This window comes from Pelodiscus sinensis, chromosome 22 (assembly GCF_052426305.1).
Source record: "Pelodiscus sinensis isolate ZL-2025 chromosome 22, ASM5242630v1, whole genome shotgun sequence".
NCBI classification, from domain to species: Eukaryota; Metazoa; Chordata; order Testudines; family Trionychidae; genus Pelodiscus; species Pelodiscus sinensis.
This window is the reverse complement of record NC_143073.1, coordinates 7465099-7481188: the sequence shown is the minus strand read 5'-3', so window position 1 is coordinate 7481188 and position 16090 is coordinate 7465099. Positions and strand designations below refer to the sequence as shown.

The window sequence follows — 16090 nt, the reverse complement described above, 5'->3', positions numbered from 1 at the left end:
GGGTTTAGGGTTTGTCTGTGCTGCAAACACATCCCTGCAGCAAAGAGAAGTCAGATATTGAGTGAGCTATCTCTCTATTCCCATACACCCTATCTCTCTATCTAGCCCCATGCGCCCCCTCTCTGTCTCTGGGCTCCTTGCCTGTCCTTTCCAATATGCCCAGCAGGCCCATTAATCACTATCCCTGTTGGAGTTACGGGCCTTGCCCATGCGGAAGCGTAAGGTGACCATATGATTGTTATGCCTCATCCTGAAGGGGCTGAGTAAGGCCCATCGCTGTTCTAATTTCCTTAGGCAGTGAGTTCCACAGGTGCTGGCCCACTGCTAGGGGAGATCTGATCCCCTTGTACTTGGGGGTGGTACAATCCCTCCTTTCAGGAATGCTGTTTTAGTGGGTCAGTTCCCTCTAATCTTTTCCATCCCTGTGCCGATTTTTTCCCCATCCATGTGCAGAATAATTTTTATATGTGCACCACGGCATGTGCAAATGTGCACCACCCGTAGAAACAAAAAAACTAGTGGTGGGCGCTCTGCTGATCAGCTGAGTGGCCTTTGAATCTCTCCTGAGTGGCTGCACAAGTGCTCAGTTTACAGGGAAACCTGGTAGGACCATGACCTGCCTGTTCCCCTCAGCTCCCTGAGATGGTGGGTATGGTGTGTACCCGGGTGTGTGAGAGAGACATGTCTGAGGTGCGCCTGACAGGGTGGTGTCTGACGTCCATGGCAGTGGGTGTGTCTGGAGGCTTATGGGATGTTTGGTGTATGTGTGATGTGCTTGGGGATGTGTGAGATGTGGCAGGTTGTGGTATTTTTTGGGTGTGTGTGTGAGTGATGTGTCTTGGGGGCTGTTGTGTGGTGCACTGAATGGGTGTGATGTGACAGAGTGTTGTGTGATGTGTTGGATGCCCGTGATGTTTGGTGCTTGTGTTGTATGATGTCTCTGGTGGATGTGTGACATGTCTAAGGGGATTGTATGTCTCTGGGTTTGCCATGTGTGTAAGGATATTGTGTGATGTCTCTGGTGGGTGTGACGTGCAAGGGTGCTGTGTGATGGGGACACAGCACCCTTGCACGTGTGTAACGTGTGTAAGGGTATTGTGTGACTTTGAGGGGTGTGTGATGTGTGCAAGTGTTGTGAGATGCCAGACTGTGTTGTGAAATGTCTAAGATTTGTTCCTGCTTCCCCCATGGCCCTTCCCCACCCATGTGGCCCCCTCTCCCCTTGACCAGGGCCGACTCTTCCTGTCTTCCTTTGGCCAAGAGCCCTCCAGGCCTGGCCCCATACAGGAAATATACACCACTTGCTTCACCAGTGCTTGGGAGCATGTGTGCTGCTTGGCAAAGTGCCTGGTTGTGCGCTTTGTCTGGAGGGTGTTTGTTGGGTGTGTGTCTGGCGGGTGAGGGTTGCCCTGGGGTGACTCTTAGCACGGTGTGTGGTGGGGTGTCTGCAAGGGGCACATGCTTATTGACCCAGGGTCCTGGGTGTGTAGCGCGTCTGCTACGGGGATGTGGACTGGTGTGTTTGTGTGGAGTGTGTGTGTGATGCATCCGGGACTCTGCTGTGTTTGATGGGGGATGTGTTTGGGTGTGTGTGGTGTATTGCATGTGTGTGTGTGTGTGAGTGTACAGTGTGCCTGGTGCATCTGCCAAGTGTCGCATGTTATATATCCACTGGTGTGTATAGGGGAGTGTGATGACTCTGGGGGTATGTCTACACTACCCTCCTAGTTCGAACTAGGAGGGTAATGTATGCATACCGCACTTGCTAATGAAGCCCGGGATTTGAATTTCCCGGGCTTCATTAGCATAAGCGGGGAGCCGCCATTTTTAAATCCCCGCTGCTTCGAACCCCGTGTAGCGCGGCTACACGGGGCTCGAACTAGGTAGTTCGGACTAGGGTGCCTATTCCGAACTACCGGTACACCTCGTTTCACGAGAAGTAACGGTAGTTCGGAATAGGACCCTAGTCCGAACTACCTAGTTCGAGCCCCGTGTAGCCGCGCTGCACGGGGTTCGAAGCAGCGGGGATTTAAAAATGGCGGCTCCCCGCTTATGCTAATGAAGCCCAGGAAATTCAAATCCCGGGCTTCATTAGCAAGTGCGGTATGCATACATTACCCCGCTAGTTCGAACTAGCGGGGTAGTGTAGACATACCCTGGGATATGTGTGTGTGTATGTGATATATCTGGTGTGTGTGATGTATGTGTGTGGCGTGTGGGTGTGAACAGTGTGTCTGGTGCATCTGTGGGGTTATATATGCGTGTGTAGTTGTGAGTGTGATGTCTCTGGAGGGCGTGTGTGTATGCCTGTGTGTACTCACACACGTGTGTGTACAGTGTGCTTGAAGCATCTACCAAGTGTTATGTGTCATACACGTAGTGGTGTGTATTTGTGAGTGTGATGACTGGAGTGTGTGTGTGTTTTGTGAGTGTGAACAGTGTAGCTGCTGCATCTACCAAGTGTTGTGTGTCATACATGTAGTGGTGTGTATTTGTGAGTGTGATGACTCTGGAGTGTTTGTGTGTGTGTGTGTGTGTGTGTGTGTGATGTATGTGTGTGATTTGTGAGTGTGAACAGCGTGGCTGGTGCATCTGCCAAGTGTTGTGTGTCATACATGTAGTGGTGTGTATTTGTGAGTGTGATGACTCTGGAGTGTGTGTGTGTGTTTTGTGAGTGTGAACAGTGTGGCTGGTGCATCTGCCAAGTGTTGTGTGTCATACATGTAGTGGTGTGTATTTGTGAGTGTGATGACTCTGGAGTGTGTGTGTGTGTGTGTGTGTGTTTTGTGAGTGTGAACAGTGTGGCTGGTGCATCTGCCAAGTGTTGTGTGGGCTCACTCTAGTGTGTGTGAGCTTTGTGTGTGGCGACCTTAGAGCATCTGCACCTAGTGGGGGGAGGGAGTGAGGCAGAGTCTCTGGGACTGTGTTTCCCTGCCTGCCCTGGCTCTCTTCCTGTCCCTCACACAGAGGAAGCGGCCACACTCCCTCCCTGTCAGGGCGATAAACAGCAGCTTCGCTGGCACCTGGCCGGCTTGTTTCTGGAGAGGCGCAGCCCCGCGGGACGCCGAGAGCCTGTCACGGGCTGTGGGGCGTCTCCGGGCCCGGCCCCCCATCTCAGCCGGCAGATAGCACAGAAAGTTTATCCATTCACAGGGACACAGCGTGGCACAGACTAGTCAGCACAGGGCCCGGGAGCAGTCGGTACTAGGGATGTCACAGTGTCATCGATTAACCGATTAACCGCTAAGCCAAAGCGGATGGATTCATGCTCTAGACGACACACATTCCCCTCTCCCCCTTGCCAGTACATTTCTTAGCAGCCCGGCTCAGTGCTGGCTTGCGCCGGGTCCAGGACCTACCCCCGCTGCAGCTCTGCTTTTAAAGTGTATTAGGAGCCAGGTGGACAGGCAGCCCGGCTCAGTTCCGCCACGTGCCAGGTCCAGGAGCTCAGCCCCTCCCACCCCGGACAGGGGCTGCTGCCACCCGGTGCTGCTGCCTCTGTATCAGAGGCAGCAGCACAGGGTGACAGGCAGACAATCCGTGAGGGAAGCTGGTTTTTAAAGAGAGGCAGCAGCGTGGCGTGGCCGGGGGCTCTCTGGGTGTGGGGCCAGACTGCCCTGGCTGCCGGCTCCGCCCCACAGGGACTATAGACTAGTCGACTAACCGATTAGAATTCCTGAGGTTAAAGGACTATTCAGTTAACCGATATTTAACATCCCTAGTCAGTACCATCCATCTGGAGGACAGGGGGCCCAAAGCCTCCCCTCCCTGCCCCCCAAGCCAGCTAGACTCCTCTTATCCTAAAACAGCTGAGACTAATCCACAGACTCAGCAACCGGCTGTAGCCCTGCGGGCAGTCCCCCTCCGCCTTTGTCCAATTCCCTAGGCAGAAAGTGTCACCTGACTGCATCTCCCACCTAGGCTGAGGTTACAAGAGAGCCTGAATTATTGTTGTGAATGTGCTGGTCTGGGCAGCCCCCTCAGTGAGAGCCACACCCAAAACTCCCAACCCCAGCTGGGCATCAGTGCAGTGCCCAGGGAAACTGAGGCAGTGCACAGGGAAACTGAGGCAGTGCCCTCTCTCTCTCACACACACACACACACAGTTACAACAGGACAGTAGGAATCACAAACAACATGACAAGTGAACCGAGCAAATACAATCCCCACTTTGTCAGAGAGCGCCAGGGACAGCCTGGCATTACACGCTGACTGTCGGCTGGCTGGATAGCAGAGGCAGGATAGCAGCAGCTAGCGGGCTTTGTCTGAGCCCAGTGACCTGCAGACAAACACAGAGCAAGAAACTGCCTTTGCCCTGGGAGTTCACTGTCTGGGTAGGCCAAGCAAGCAAAGGAGAGTTTTTTACCCCCATCCATCCATGAAGTAGAGATAGGAGCCAGCTGAAGGCTCTGTGCCTCAGTTTTTCCACCTGTAGAATGGGCACAATGGCACTGCCCTGCTTCACAGGAGTGGCACGAGAATACATCCATTAAAGATTAGGAGGCACCCAGATATGACAGTAATAGGGGACGGACACACACACACACACACACACACACACACACACACACAGACACAAACCCTACAATAAGATGTCCTATAGTGTCACGCCTGATTCCACTTCTGTTACAAATCTCTCTCCTTTTCAAGGTCCCTGCCTGCCCCCCTGAGAACTAAACAGAAATGGGAAGTTCACATAACAAAAATCCATCTTGAATTTATTAACCCAGTTTGCTGCTAAAGTCCGGGTAGAGAAGAGACAGCTTGCGAGTGCTTTTGGGGCATGGCCTGTCTCTTTATTCTGTGTTTGTGCAGCCTCAGGAGTCTTGGTCCATTACAGGCGCTCCTACGCACTGTTTTCCTCCTGGGGCATGTCTAGCACAGTTGTTATTATTCACATATGGATCCCCGCCTGACACGTTTTGATGACTCTACAGATTTCCCTGCCAACAATTCCAGATGAGACTTTGTTTCCTATTATTCAATTTGGCTCCAAAATTTCTACATTCGCCCATTAATTCCAACAGTGCTTTTTGGAGGGGGCGGTATGTGACAAGAACGTGGTTTCTCTTCTCCCTTGTGTTACAAGGGGGAGGTGGGAAGGGGAATGGTACTTCCTGTCCAGTTGTTTGTGGATGATTAGTGTGGTGTTTGATTTTCCTAAAGAATAATGCAATAAAGGAAGATCACATGTAACTGACATGGATTTGTATGCAGGGCCTTTCCTTGTGAACGAGGTTGACAGTTTATACATGACAGGCTGCATTTATGGCAGATGTGAGCAAATGCAGGGCATATCTATACATACATCTCTCTGTCCTGATGGCTTATACTCAGGAATGTTACATAACAGTTCTTAGGTGGGGTGGGGGGAGATTAGAGAATCTTTCCCAACACTGGGGGAATTTCCGAACATAGAAAGGAATTAGCTACACTGGAAATGGTCAAAACTTTCAGGCAAACAATTTTCCATTGGCAAATACGACTTTGTTGCCAATCAAGACATGTCAATTTCAATGACACTTAGATTTTCGGGGGGAATGAAATGGAGTGAACTGATTGGAAGGGAGCTTTTCAAAATGTATTTGATTGGAAATGATAAACGATAAAATAGCTGTCTACATTGGGACAAACACAATCGACTCAAAATGGGATCTTTCCACTGACCCAAAACTTCTCCCTGCCCCGAAAATAGTGTTTTGCTGGAAAGGCTAAAACATTTTGTTTTCATACTGAGTGGAAAGGTGTTCTTGGGGCTTCGGTCTAATGCGAAGATTTGCTTGTGGCCATAGAAAAGAGAACTCACCAGCAGTCAGGGGACAGCATGATGGGAAGGGAACCGTGAATCGAGGCAGGAGGAAGCGACCATAAATCCAGCTGCATGGATCAGGAAATCTCTGTTTCCTCCTACCTAACACATGTATTTATCTGAGGGTCATAAAACACACTCCCCTGTAAACACGAAGCTGCAGTTAATTTAAAGCAGTAGGCAGAGAATACCAGCTGTATCGCTCCCACTGGGATTCCAACAGGGATGGGTAGAACCCTGGAGCCTGGAATTGGATCCATGGGTGGTGTAAATCAGCATAGAGCCATTGACTGAGAGCAGGGACTGGAACCAAGCGTCTCTCTTGCTTTATTCACTCCTCTTAAGAGCTGGGAATAGAATCTACCTCTCCTGACCCCACATCTCATCTAACCTCTAGGCTGCATCCTTCCCAACTCCAGGGACAGGACACCTTCGCTGAGCACCAGATCCTTTTTATCACTCTGCACTATGGTATCCCTTTCAAAACTCACCTCACAACAAGAAACCTGAACCACACCACTAACCTAACCAGAGCAACGGCCGACCCAAGACACAAAGGGCAGTACATTTGAGAGCCGATGAAACCGAGTCTCGTGAAGAGTCTGCCACACACTTCAGAAGCGAGTGGGCCTTCCTTCTCTTCTGGTGCTTCTTTGGCAGCACACAGGAACAGACCACCAAAGCCATGTTAGGACAAGGCTGTGACACTGGCAGAATAGCCAGCGTCTTCTCCCTGGCATATGGAATGGCCAATATTCCAGTAGAGATGTTCAATTTGGACACACCTGACATTTTCAGAAGCTCAGCAGGTGCTGTCTACTGGGTGTGCCTAGAACACCCAGCATCATAGGCATCTTTTACCTAGGCATACCTAGAACATCCCATTCCACAGCTGCCTAGATGTACCTAGAACACCCAACTTTACCAGAATCATTTGCGTTGACATACCTAGAACATATACTTACAGTTGTCTGAATGTACCTAGAACATCAAGTGGCATATGCATCTTCTGCCTATAACATCCTGTTCCATAGTTGCTTAGATATACCTAGAACATCCAACTTTAAAGGCTTCTTCTACCTAGATATACCTAGAATATCCTGTTCCACAGTTGCCTAGATGCACCTAGAACATTCAGCTAATCCAACACCTTCTGCTGGATGTACCTAGAACAGCCAGACCCATGGGTGTCATTTGCCTAGTTGTATCTACACAGTCCATTCCAACAAGTGCATTTGACAAACATGTTGATCTCTGCCTCACACATACTCACTTCCTGACTTCCTCTTCAGTGACTGACTGTCCTGAAAGGGGTGTTTTCCTGCACCAGGACAAATAGATGAGTGAGATCATGCTGGAAAGCAGACAACACCTCAGTCTAATGTAGCCGGGAAGCGGCTTTGTTTGAAACACAACAACTGTTCTGATCAGAAACAACATAAATTCTATCCTCTCTCTCCCCCAGACTTTGTTCTGGGAACTGGCATCAAAATGCATGGAAAACCCATCGCTTTAAATAAATTAACGGAACGGAATGCAGTCTAATGGCATAGGCAGAGATGCCTTGGGAGCCAGAACTCCTGGGTTCTTCAGGGCCGCCACTGACTCAAGTGGCCTCTCTGCGGAGCTAGGCTGATAAATAAAAGTGAGTCACGAGTCTCGGCCAATTAACATGGAGCTGCTTGGGCGGAAGGCGCTAGACATGCAAAATACTAGATCGTAGAAGACATGAGTAGCTTTATTTAGAAGAATGCACAGTGCGTGCCAGTTAATATCCACAGGATTATGCTTTTTGAATACACAGTAACAGCCAGCCTCTGTGCTCTGTTACACCAGTGTAAATCCAGACGAAGGGAATGGGTTTACATGAGTGACGATGAGAATCAGCCTCGGACAGTCTGTAGAAGTCTAATTAGCTCTCTTATAACCTGAGGCTTTGGCTGAGCAGAGGGGATGGGCTAATGAAAACCAGCATCACACTTAGACATAATTCCCACGCTTATCCCTGTGGTTTGGAGTTTGTCGCTTAATGCTAATTAGCTTGAACCAGTCAAGGCTGGAGCGACAGGCAGAGTGGGGTACAGCAGCCCGGCATGGCCTGCGACCTAGACTCTGGTGTGGGAAAGTGTTCAACTTTTTATTTGTTCTGCCTTTGGATTTGCACTGTGCCTGTCGTCACCGTAATGTAGGCATTTAACATGAAGAATGTATCACGCTCAGACGCACTGAAGTCAATGAACCTGATTTGCATCTAGGCTACTTTACATCCTTCTGGCAGGGTCACAGTGTTCCCTGCAAGCTGAGCGCTCGGGCAGCTGCCCAGGAGAGATTAAGATGCTGCCCAGCAGCAGGTGTTTCAATGGGTGGTGCACATCTGCACATGCCTTGGTGCACAGAACAAAATTTATTCTGCACATGGGTGAAAAAATAGAGGGAACATTGATCGTGTGGTGGGCACAGCTGCAATGTGTATTATTTTATTAGCGTAAAAGGAAAACCAGACCCTATGGGACTTAAGCATGTGCCTAAAATGACCCATGTGCTTAAATGCTTCCCTGCATGATGATGAGTATTTATTTATATTGGGGTAATGCCTAACAGCCTGGACCAGGTCCCATGGTGCTAGGTGTTGTACAATCCCAGGACAAAAAGCCAGGCCCTGCCCCAAAGAGCTTACAAATTCAGGGCTTTTCTATATAAATCGAACCAATCACCCCTCCCCTGATTTTCGAATGCGTCCTTCTTCGTGAATTTCGGTCTGCTGCTTTTCCACCTGTGCGTCTGGTGCCTGGTGGAAGCCACCGGCTCACAGATGTGCTGGGTTATCTCTTTTGTTGTCAGGTTTCAGGAGAGGTTTCTGGACTCTAGTCAGATGCATAGTTGAGGGGACAGTCAATGATAAGCAATGGGACTCGGTGAACATAAAACATGAGAACATAAGAACGGCCAGACCAAAAGGTCCATCTAGCCCAGGGTCCTGTCTGCTGACAGTGGCCAATACCAGATGCCCCAAAGGGAGGGAACACAAACAGGGAATCCTCACGTGATCCCTCCCCTGTCACCTATTTCCAGACAGAGGGTAGGGATACCATCCCTACCCATCCTGGCTAATAGCCATTGATGGGCCTAACCTCAGTGAAACTATCTAGCTCTTTTTTGAACCCTGTTAAATGTCTACTTTTCACCACATCCTCTGGCAAGGAGTTCCACAGGTTAACTGTGCGCTGAGTGAAGAAAAACTTCCCTTTGTTTGTTTTAAACCTGCTGCCTATTAATTTCATTTGGTGACCCCTACTTCTTATATTGTGGTGAATTTCATCTGGGAATTCTTTTTAATGTAAAATTAGTTGCCAAATTATTCCCAGTGTTGCTAACTTTGTGGGTTCAAAAATCACAAGACAGGCACCTCATGATCACGGCATTTTACATTTATGGGGTTGGGGGATTATATTTTTCCTTCTGGCTCCTAAGTCTTGAAGGGTGTACTTGAGTCTTGTTTTCCTGAGCTGCAGTGTTGGTCTAGTGGTTAGAACAGGAAGCTTGGCTTCTGTCCCCACCTCTGAAAGGAGAGTGTGGGGTAGTGGTTACAGCAGGAAACAGGGGGACCAGACTTCTGGGTTCTGTCCCTAGCCCTGAAGAGGGAGTGGGCTATAGGGTATGTCTTCACTGCAGTTACTCTGGGTGTGTCTAGACTACACCTCTCTGTCAACAGAGAGATGCAAATCAAGCACGTCAAAATTGCTAACAAAGCAGGGATTTAAATATCCCGTGCTTCATTAGCATACACATGGCCACTGCTTTTTTTCGAAACGGAGCTTTTTAAAAACAAAACAAAACAAACGGCAGTCTATACACGGATCTGTCGAAAATAAACCCTTTTTCGACAGATCCTGTAAACCTCATTTTTTGAGGAATACAGGATCTGTCGAAAAAGGGTTTATTTTTGACAGATCCACATCTAGACTTCCGGGGGGGGGGGAGGGGGTTTCGAAAAAGCTCCGTGTCGAAAAAAGTGGCGGCCATGTTTATGCTAATGAAGCACGGGATATTTAAATCCCTGGTTCATTAGCAATTTTGACGTGCTTGATTTGCATCCCTCTGTCAACAGAGAGGTGTAGTCTAGATGTAGAGTGATGAGCGCCTGGCGGGATGAGACACCGCCCTGGTGAGTTACCCTATCCTCACTGCTTCTGCGCTTCCCCTGTGTGTGTCACTGCCATGCCCTGTGCTTCTTTGCACCCTGCTGAGCTGGGCTCAGACCTTATCTGCCCTGGTGAATTATGGGAGAACTTACCTGCCCCTTTGGGAACACAGAAAGGGGGAGGGAATTGTGGGAAGGCGCTGGGAGACTAGCCTGAATGAAAGCAGCCTAGGATCTCCAACCTATAGACCTTCGTGCCAAGGACAGCCTGGACCGGGGCAAGGGGAACATCCTAGCCAGGGGTGGAAATAACCTTAAATTTCTTACCGGTTCTGTCCTACTGCAGTCCAAGGCACGGCCAGCTCTTTAAATAGCTCCCGGCTGGCTTTTGCCAGCTCAGCCAGCGCTTGCTAGAGCTGCGCACCAGGGCGTATCTGCTCACTTTCACCTCTGACCCTAGCAAGGCCCTTTAGGTTAACTCTGAAGGGAATTGGGGGTCACGCTCTATTCCCAGCTCAGGCAGGCAGGGGAGTTTGATTTAGTGGGTGGGACCGAGATTTGGGTGCCAGGATGCCTGGGTTCTGCCACTAGCCCCCTCTCTGACTCCTCGTGGAGAAAGGGCTCCTCTTGCCCTGAAAGCTCCTTAGGACTGATTCTGGTCCTGTTAATTTTCCTCCCAGGCCAGCCTGGGTCCTCCAGGGTCCTTTATGCTGGTCAATTCTCCACCCACCAAATATCAGCCGCGCCTCCCCCAGCTCGTCAGCCCTGCAGGTGTTCAGGTGCATTCAGAAAAAGCCACCCACGACCCATGTTCCCTCCAATCTTTTTCATCCATGTGCAGATTTTTCCCAGCCGTGTGCGGAATAAAATTGTATGTGCACCTAGGTCTGTGTAAATGGGCACTACCCGGAGAAACAAAAAACCGAGCTGCGGGCACTCTGCTCATCCACTGGGTGGCATTGGAATCTCTCCGGAGTGGCCGCACAAGCACACGGCTTACAGGGAACACTGCTCACGACCCTCCCTTCCTTCCCTCCCCCGCTCCGGGAAGCCAGGTTCTGCTCCTCCCAGCTGTCATTAGGAGCTGCCTTCCCCACAGCAGTGGCTGGGGGCCCCAGCCCAGGGCCCAGCTCCTGATTAGAGCCAGAGCCGCATGTGTGCGGCAGGTGGATGGATGCCCTGCCGTGGAGTCTTCGTCCCCTCTTTTAGGGTGCCAGAACCTGGCGCCCCCCAAATCATGAGGTGCTTTTGCAAATCACGAGGGAGGGGCATGGCACTTACAAAGCCATTGTTCGGGACGACATCTCTATTAGCTTAACAAAGGTGGGCCAATAGTGTGGGAAACCCCTCCCACCAGCCACGCTGGGTAGGGAGACTGAGGCAGCAAAAGGGGCAGAGACTAGGGAGTCGGTGCAGAGCTGAGAGCAGACATCCTCCTTCCCTCCCGCCCCCCCATCCTGAGCTGCAGCCCTGCTTCCTTTCTCAACCGTACAGGATCTGCTGTCCCAGGACGGCTGAGCCCCCCATTTGCTCAGTTACCCCCACTTCCCCACCCCACTCATTTAACGCCTCACTCTGTCAAGTGCTTGGGATGAAAACTGAAGCTGCAGAAACCCACCCCGGTGCTGTGCTGAGGAGCCAGGGCCGTCGCGGGGGGTAGGCAGCAGCCACTTGGCTGTTGCTGCGGGCTGGAGCCAGTAGGGATTATGGTGCGGTTTTTTCCTTGTGGCGGGAGGGTTTGGCACAGTGAGGTCGGGAAGCCTGGGAAAATGCGCTCGGGTTCCCAATAGGCCCTGGAAGTTCACATCAGCTCAAATTCCCTCTCATGTCTTAAACAGAGGGCTAGGGAGGGAGAGAGGAGAAAGAATAGATAGATAGATAGATAGATAGATAGATAGATAGATAGATAGATAGATAGATAGATAGATAGATAGATAGATAGATAGATAGATAGATAGATGGGTGTGTGCGGATAGATAGATAGATGATTATGTAGGGAGATACATAGGTGGATAAATGGGTGTGCATGAGGATGGAGGGAAGATTGTGTATGGCGATAGCCCTCTTGGTAGATAGGAAAGGTACAGGAGGCTCCCAACTTGTGGCCGCCCGATTTCCGACCCCCCGCACTTACAATTTTTGTAAGTGTGGAAGGAAAACCCCCGACTTACGACCTCAGCCCGCATTTATGACGGTGCATGGTGCCTATTGTAAATGAGGATTTGAGTTACAACATGCCTGACCAGGGCTGGCTTTAGGCCAATTCGCCTGATTCCCCCAAATCGGGCCACGCGCCTAAAAGTGCCCCGCGCCCTAAACCCGGAAGTGTGCTGGCGTGGGCACTGCAGGAGGGGGCGTTGGCTGGAAGGTGGGACTCTGTCCTGTAGCTAGGGATTTAAAGGGGCTGTGACTTGTTTCTTTGTGTGCTGGTTTCTGGTTTTTTTTTGCTCAACCAAAACTGGTTTTTTTGGGGTCAACAAAAAAATGCCGGCTGCTTTCGAATTAGGCCCCGCACTTCCTAAAGCCGGCCCTGCCCCCGACATGCGATGCTTCCCCAGGAGCCAATCGGATCGCAAGTCGGGAGCCTTCTGTATTTTCATACTTGTTCTTTCTTTTTTAACTAGAAATCAAGGCAGAGGGAGCAAAGAAAGGTTACATGGATAAATAGATACATGCAAAGACACTGATAGAATCCTAGAGTGGAAGGGACTTCGAGAGGTCATCAAATCCAGTCCCCTGCCCTCATGGCAGGACCAAGCACCATCTAGAGCTTCCCTGACAGGTGTCTGTCCAGCCTGCTCTTAACTATCTCCAGTGATGGAAAGTCCACGCACTCCCTAGGCAATTTATTCCAGTGCTTAACCACTCTGACAGTTGGGAAGTTTTTCCTAAAGTCCAACCTAAACCTCCCCAGGGTGTAATTTAAGCCCATTGCTTCTTGCCCTGTCATCAGAGGTCAAGGAGAACAATTTTTCTTGTTCTTCTTTGTCACAACCTTTCGGGCTAGGTTTACACTACAATGTTAAATCGGAAAAAGAAATGCAATTTGCAGTATGCAAATTGTGTCTTTTTTTCCAATTGACTTTCGAAAGAGCCAAAAGTCAAAAGAAAGTGCTCTTTCGACACATCCCTTATTCCTCATAGCACGAGGTTTACAGGGATGGCGAAACAGTGCGTCTGCTTTTTGGAAAAAGCGGACGCGTTCCTTAGACATGGCGTTGATTTTCTGGGATACCTCTGGAATCCTGAAAAAGCAATGCAGTCTAGACATAGCCTTAGATACTTGAAAGCTGCTCTCATGTCCCCTCTCAGTCTTCTCTTTTCTAAACTAAACAAACCCAATTCTTTCAGTCTTCCCTCATCGGTCATGTTTTCTCGACCTTTCATCATTTTTGTTGCTCTTCTCCGGACCCTCTGGACAGGTAAAGCAGGAAGTTTCTTCTCTGCTGTGCATATAAATTCACTCTCTTTTTTCTCAGCTAGGACAGGGAAGGGAAAGGGAAATAGATAGACCGATGGATGGGAGGGGTATTTTTCTGATGCAAATATATTTTCCTATTTGTTCATTCTTCTTAAATAGCAATCCAGGGGACAGCATGAGAGAAGGGATGGACAGATTGACTGGTCAGAGGACTTAAACACCGATGCATAGTGTTCCCTGTAAGCTTTGTGGCCACGCCGGAGACATTCAGATGCCAGCCAGCTGATGGACAGAGCACTCACCAGTAGGTTTTGTTTCTACGGGTGGTGCACTTTCCTCGGTGCACCTAAAATTTTATTCTGCCCCTGAATGGAAAAGATTAGAGGGAGCATTGCCGGTGCACATAACAAAATTTATTCTGCACACAGAACTAAAAGATTAGAGGGGCCATTCCCAGTGCAGGCTTGCTCTCTCTCCTTTAACGAGGAGAAGGGGGGAATAGAAGAGACCAGAGGAAACGTTTTCTGCCCTCTTAGGAGAGGCCGGATTCTGACACTCTCTCCTAGGTGGCGTTGCACCGTTCTGGGGGCCCTGACTTGTCCAGGCTAGGGCCACAGCAAGTAGATTGCTAACCTTCCTGTCCAGAGCCAGGTGGAGGTCACCCCTTCCCCAGTAGAAACCTCCTAAACCTGGTGTTGATGGGCACAATCCACTGGGAACATAATGGGAAGGAGCAGAGAGGGTGGTGGTAGAGATGCAGGCCGTGGGTCTGTGGGCTCTCTGCTAATCAACTGGGTGGCACTGGAATCTCTCCTGGGTGGCCACCCAAGCTCTCAGCTTGCAGGACAGCCTGGATCAGGCCAAGCAGGGACTGGGACTTGGGCACATGCGCACCAGGGGCTCGTGCTGGTAACAGAGGGCAACTGGTTTTGTGGTTAAGGCCCCAGCTCCGGACTTGGCAGATCTTGGGTCAAGTCCCATCTCTGCTACAAACTCCACTGACCCCGGGCCTGTCGCTTCTGCCTTTGTAGACTGTCTAAGTCTTCGGAGGAGAGGACTGTCTCTTGCTGTGTGTATGCGCCACGCCTCGCCCAACCGGGCAGTGATTTCGGGGCAGGGGGATCTCTCGGTGCTTTTCTGATGTAGAGTCAAACCCAAAGCAGCCCATGTAGGAATGGTTCCCCCCAAGGAAGGGGGAGGGTCCAGTGCCGGGGGGGGGGGGAGACACGCACTCAGAATCTGGCTGAGTTATTGTTCTGGCCCATGTGGGGTCAGACCTAGTGGTTCCCACCCCCTCCGAGCCTCATCCGATGCTCCACTGACGTGGGAACCTTCCCGTGGGTTTTAACCAGGCTTCCTGCACCGTAAGCCCTGGAAAGGCTGTTTTGGCTGGAGGGATCAGGGCGCGGTATGTCCAGGTTTCTGCTTTGTGAGTCCATGCGCTGGGTTTTGGAGAGTGGTTGCCCGGTTGGGTCTATTCCTAAGCACTGGGTGCATGTGAGAGGCATGTGCTTGGCCCGGTGCCGGGTACCTGCCTGGGAGAGGGAGCAGTGTGTTTATGGGGTGGAAAGCGCAGGAGCAGGTGTGTGTGTGGGGGGGGGGGGGAGTATGGACTGTCGGTGTGTCAATGTGATTGTTGTGAGAGTTTACACAGGTATCCTTGGGCCGGTGGGGTGTGGGGATGTATCCGTGTCTGACATATCACGTGTGTCCTCGCGGACATACATAGGCACCGTGCATGGGATGGACGTGAGCCGTGTATGGCTGGGCAGGGGTGGCGTGAGGCTAACATGTCCATGTGCAGTGGATCACACGCAGCGGGCACGTACCACACGTGCAGTCAGCAAGTAACGCTACGTGAGGGTGCACCGGGCGTGTGCTATGACTGTGCATGGCGGGGGAGGGAAGTCACAGGCCATGTATGGGGGTGTGCACGCTTGTGTGCAGTGTGTGTGCAGTCACGGAGGGGAGGGTGCGGACTGACGAGGGGGCGAGTGCGTGGATATTAGTGCAAGTGTGTGTGTGAGTCATCTGGCGAGCTCGGCTAGAAAAACACAACCCTTCCACAGAGGAAATGAATCGACACGTGGATGAGACAAGGGTTGCAAACTGACCAGGAAACAGAACGCCTCCCAGCGAGCGAGCTCCCGATCTAACAGAGATTTCGTGGTGACGAAGGTTTCTTGGGCAGGGACAGCAGGGCCCTGTTTATGGGTGGTTTAGGGTAGCGTCTCGCAGCCCCCCCCCAGTGCTAGGAGCTGTACATTGGGTCGTACGGTAGGTGCTGTATGGACACAAGGCAAGAAGGCAGGCTCTGCCCACAGGCCATGTGACCCAAGGGGGCCTTCAGTGTAAATGAGACCCCTGACCCCAACGTGAACTGGTGTCTACCGATTTACCACAGCTGGGGGATCTGTCGTAGGGTTGCCAGGTGTCCGGTTTTCACCCGGACTGTCCGTTAATTGGGTCCCTCGACTGGTAAAAAAAAAAACAACAGAAAAATACCGGACATGTGAAATGTCTGGTATTTCCTGTTTCCCTCAGACGGAAGCCCAATGGGGATAATTTTCCCCTGCTGCATCCGGTGGGGGCAGGGGAGTGAGGAGCATGGGGCAATTTAAAGACGCAGCGCTCTTTTTTTTTTTTTTTTGCATAACAACTTTTGTCTCCCCCATTTTTTTTCTCAACAGAATTTTTTCCTGGTGTTTTTTTTTGGGGG

At 50.7% G+C, this 16090-nt stretch overlaps 1 protein-coding gene across 2 annotated transcripts in view; it reads left to right on the top strand.

The window, feature by feature from the left end:
- The window catches only part of PEAR1 (platelet endothelial aggregation receptor 1), a 68432-nt gene that overhangs the window by 9350 nt on the left and 42992 nt on the right, over positions 1-16090 (top strand). The gene's annotated exons all lie outside the window — the stretch shown is intronic.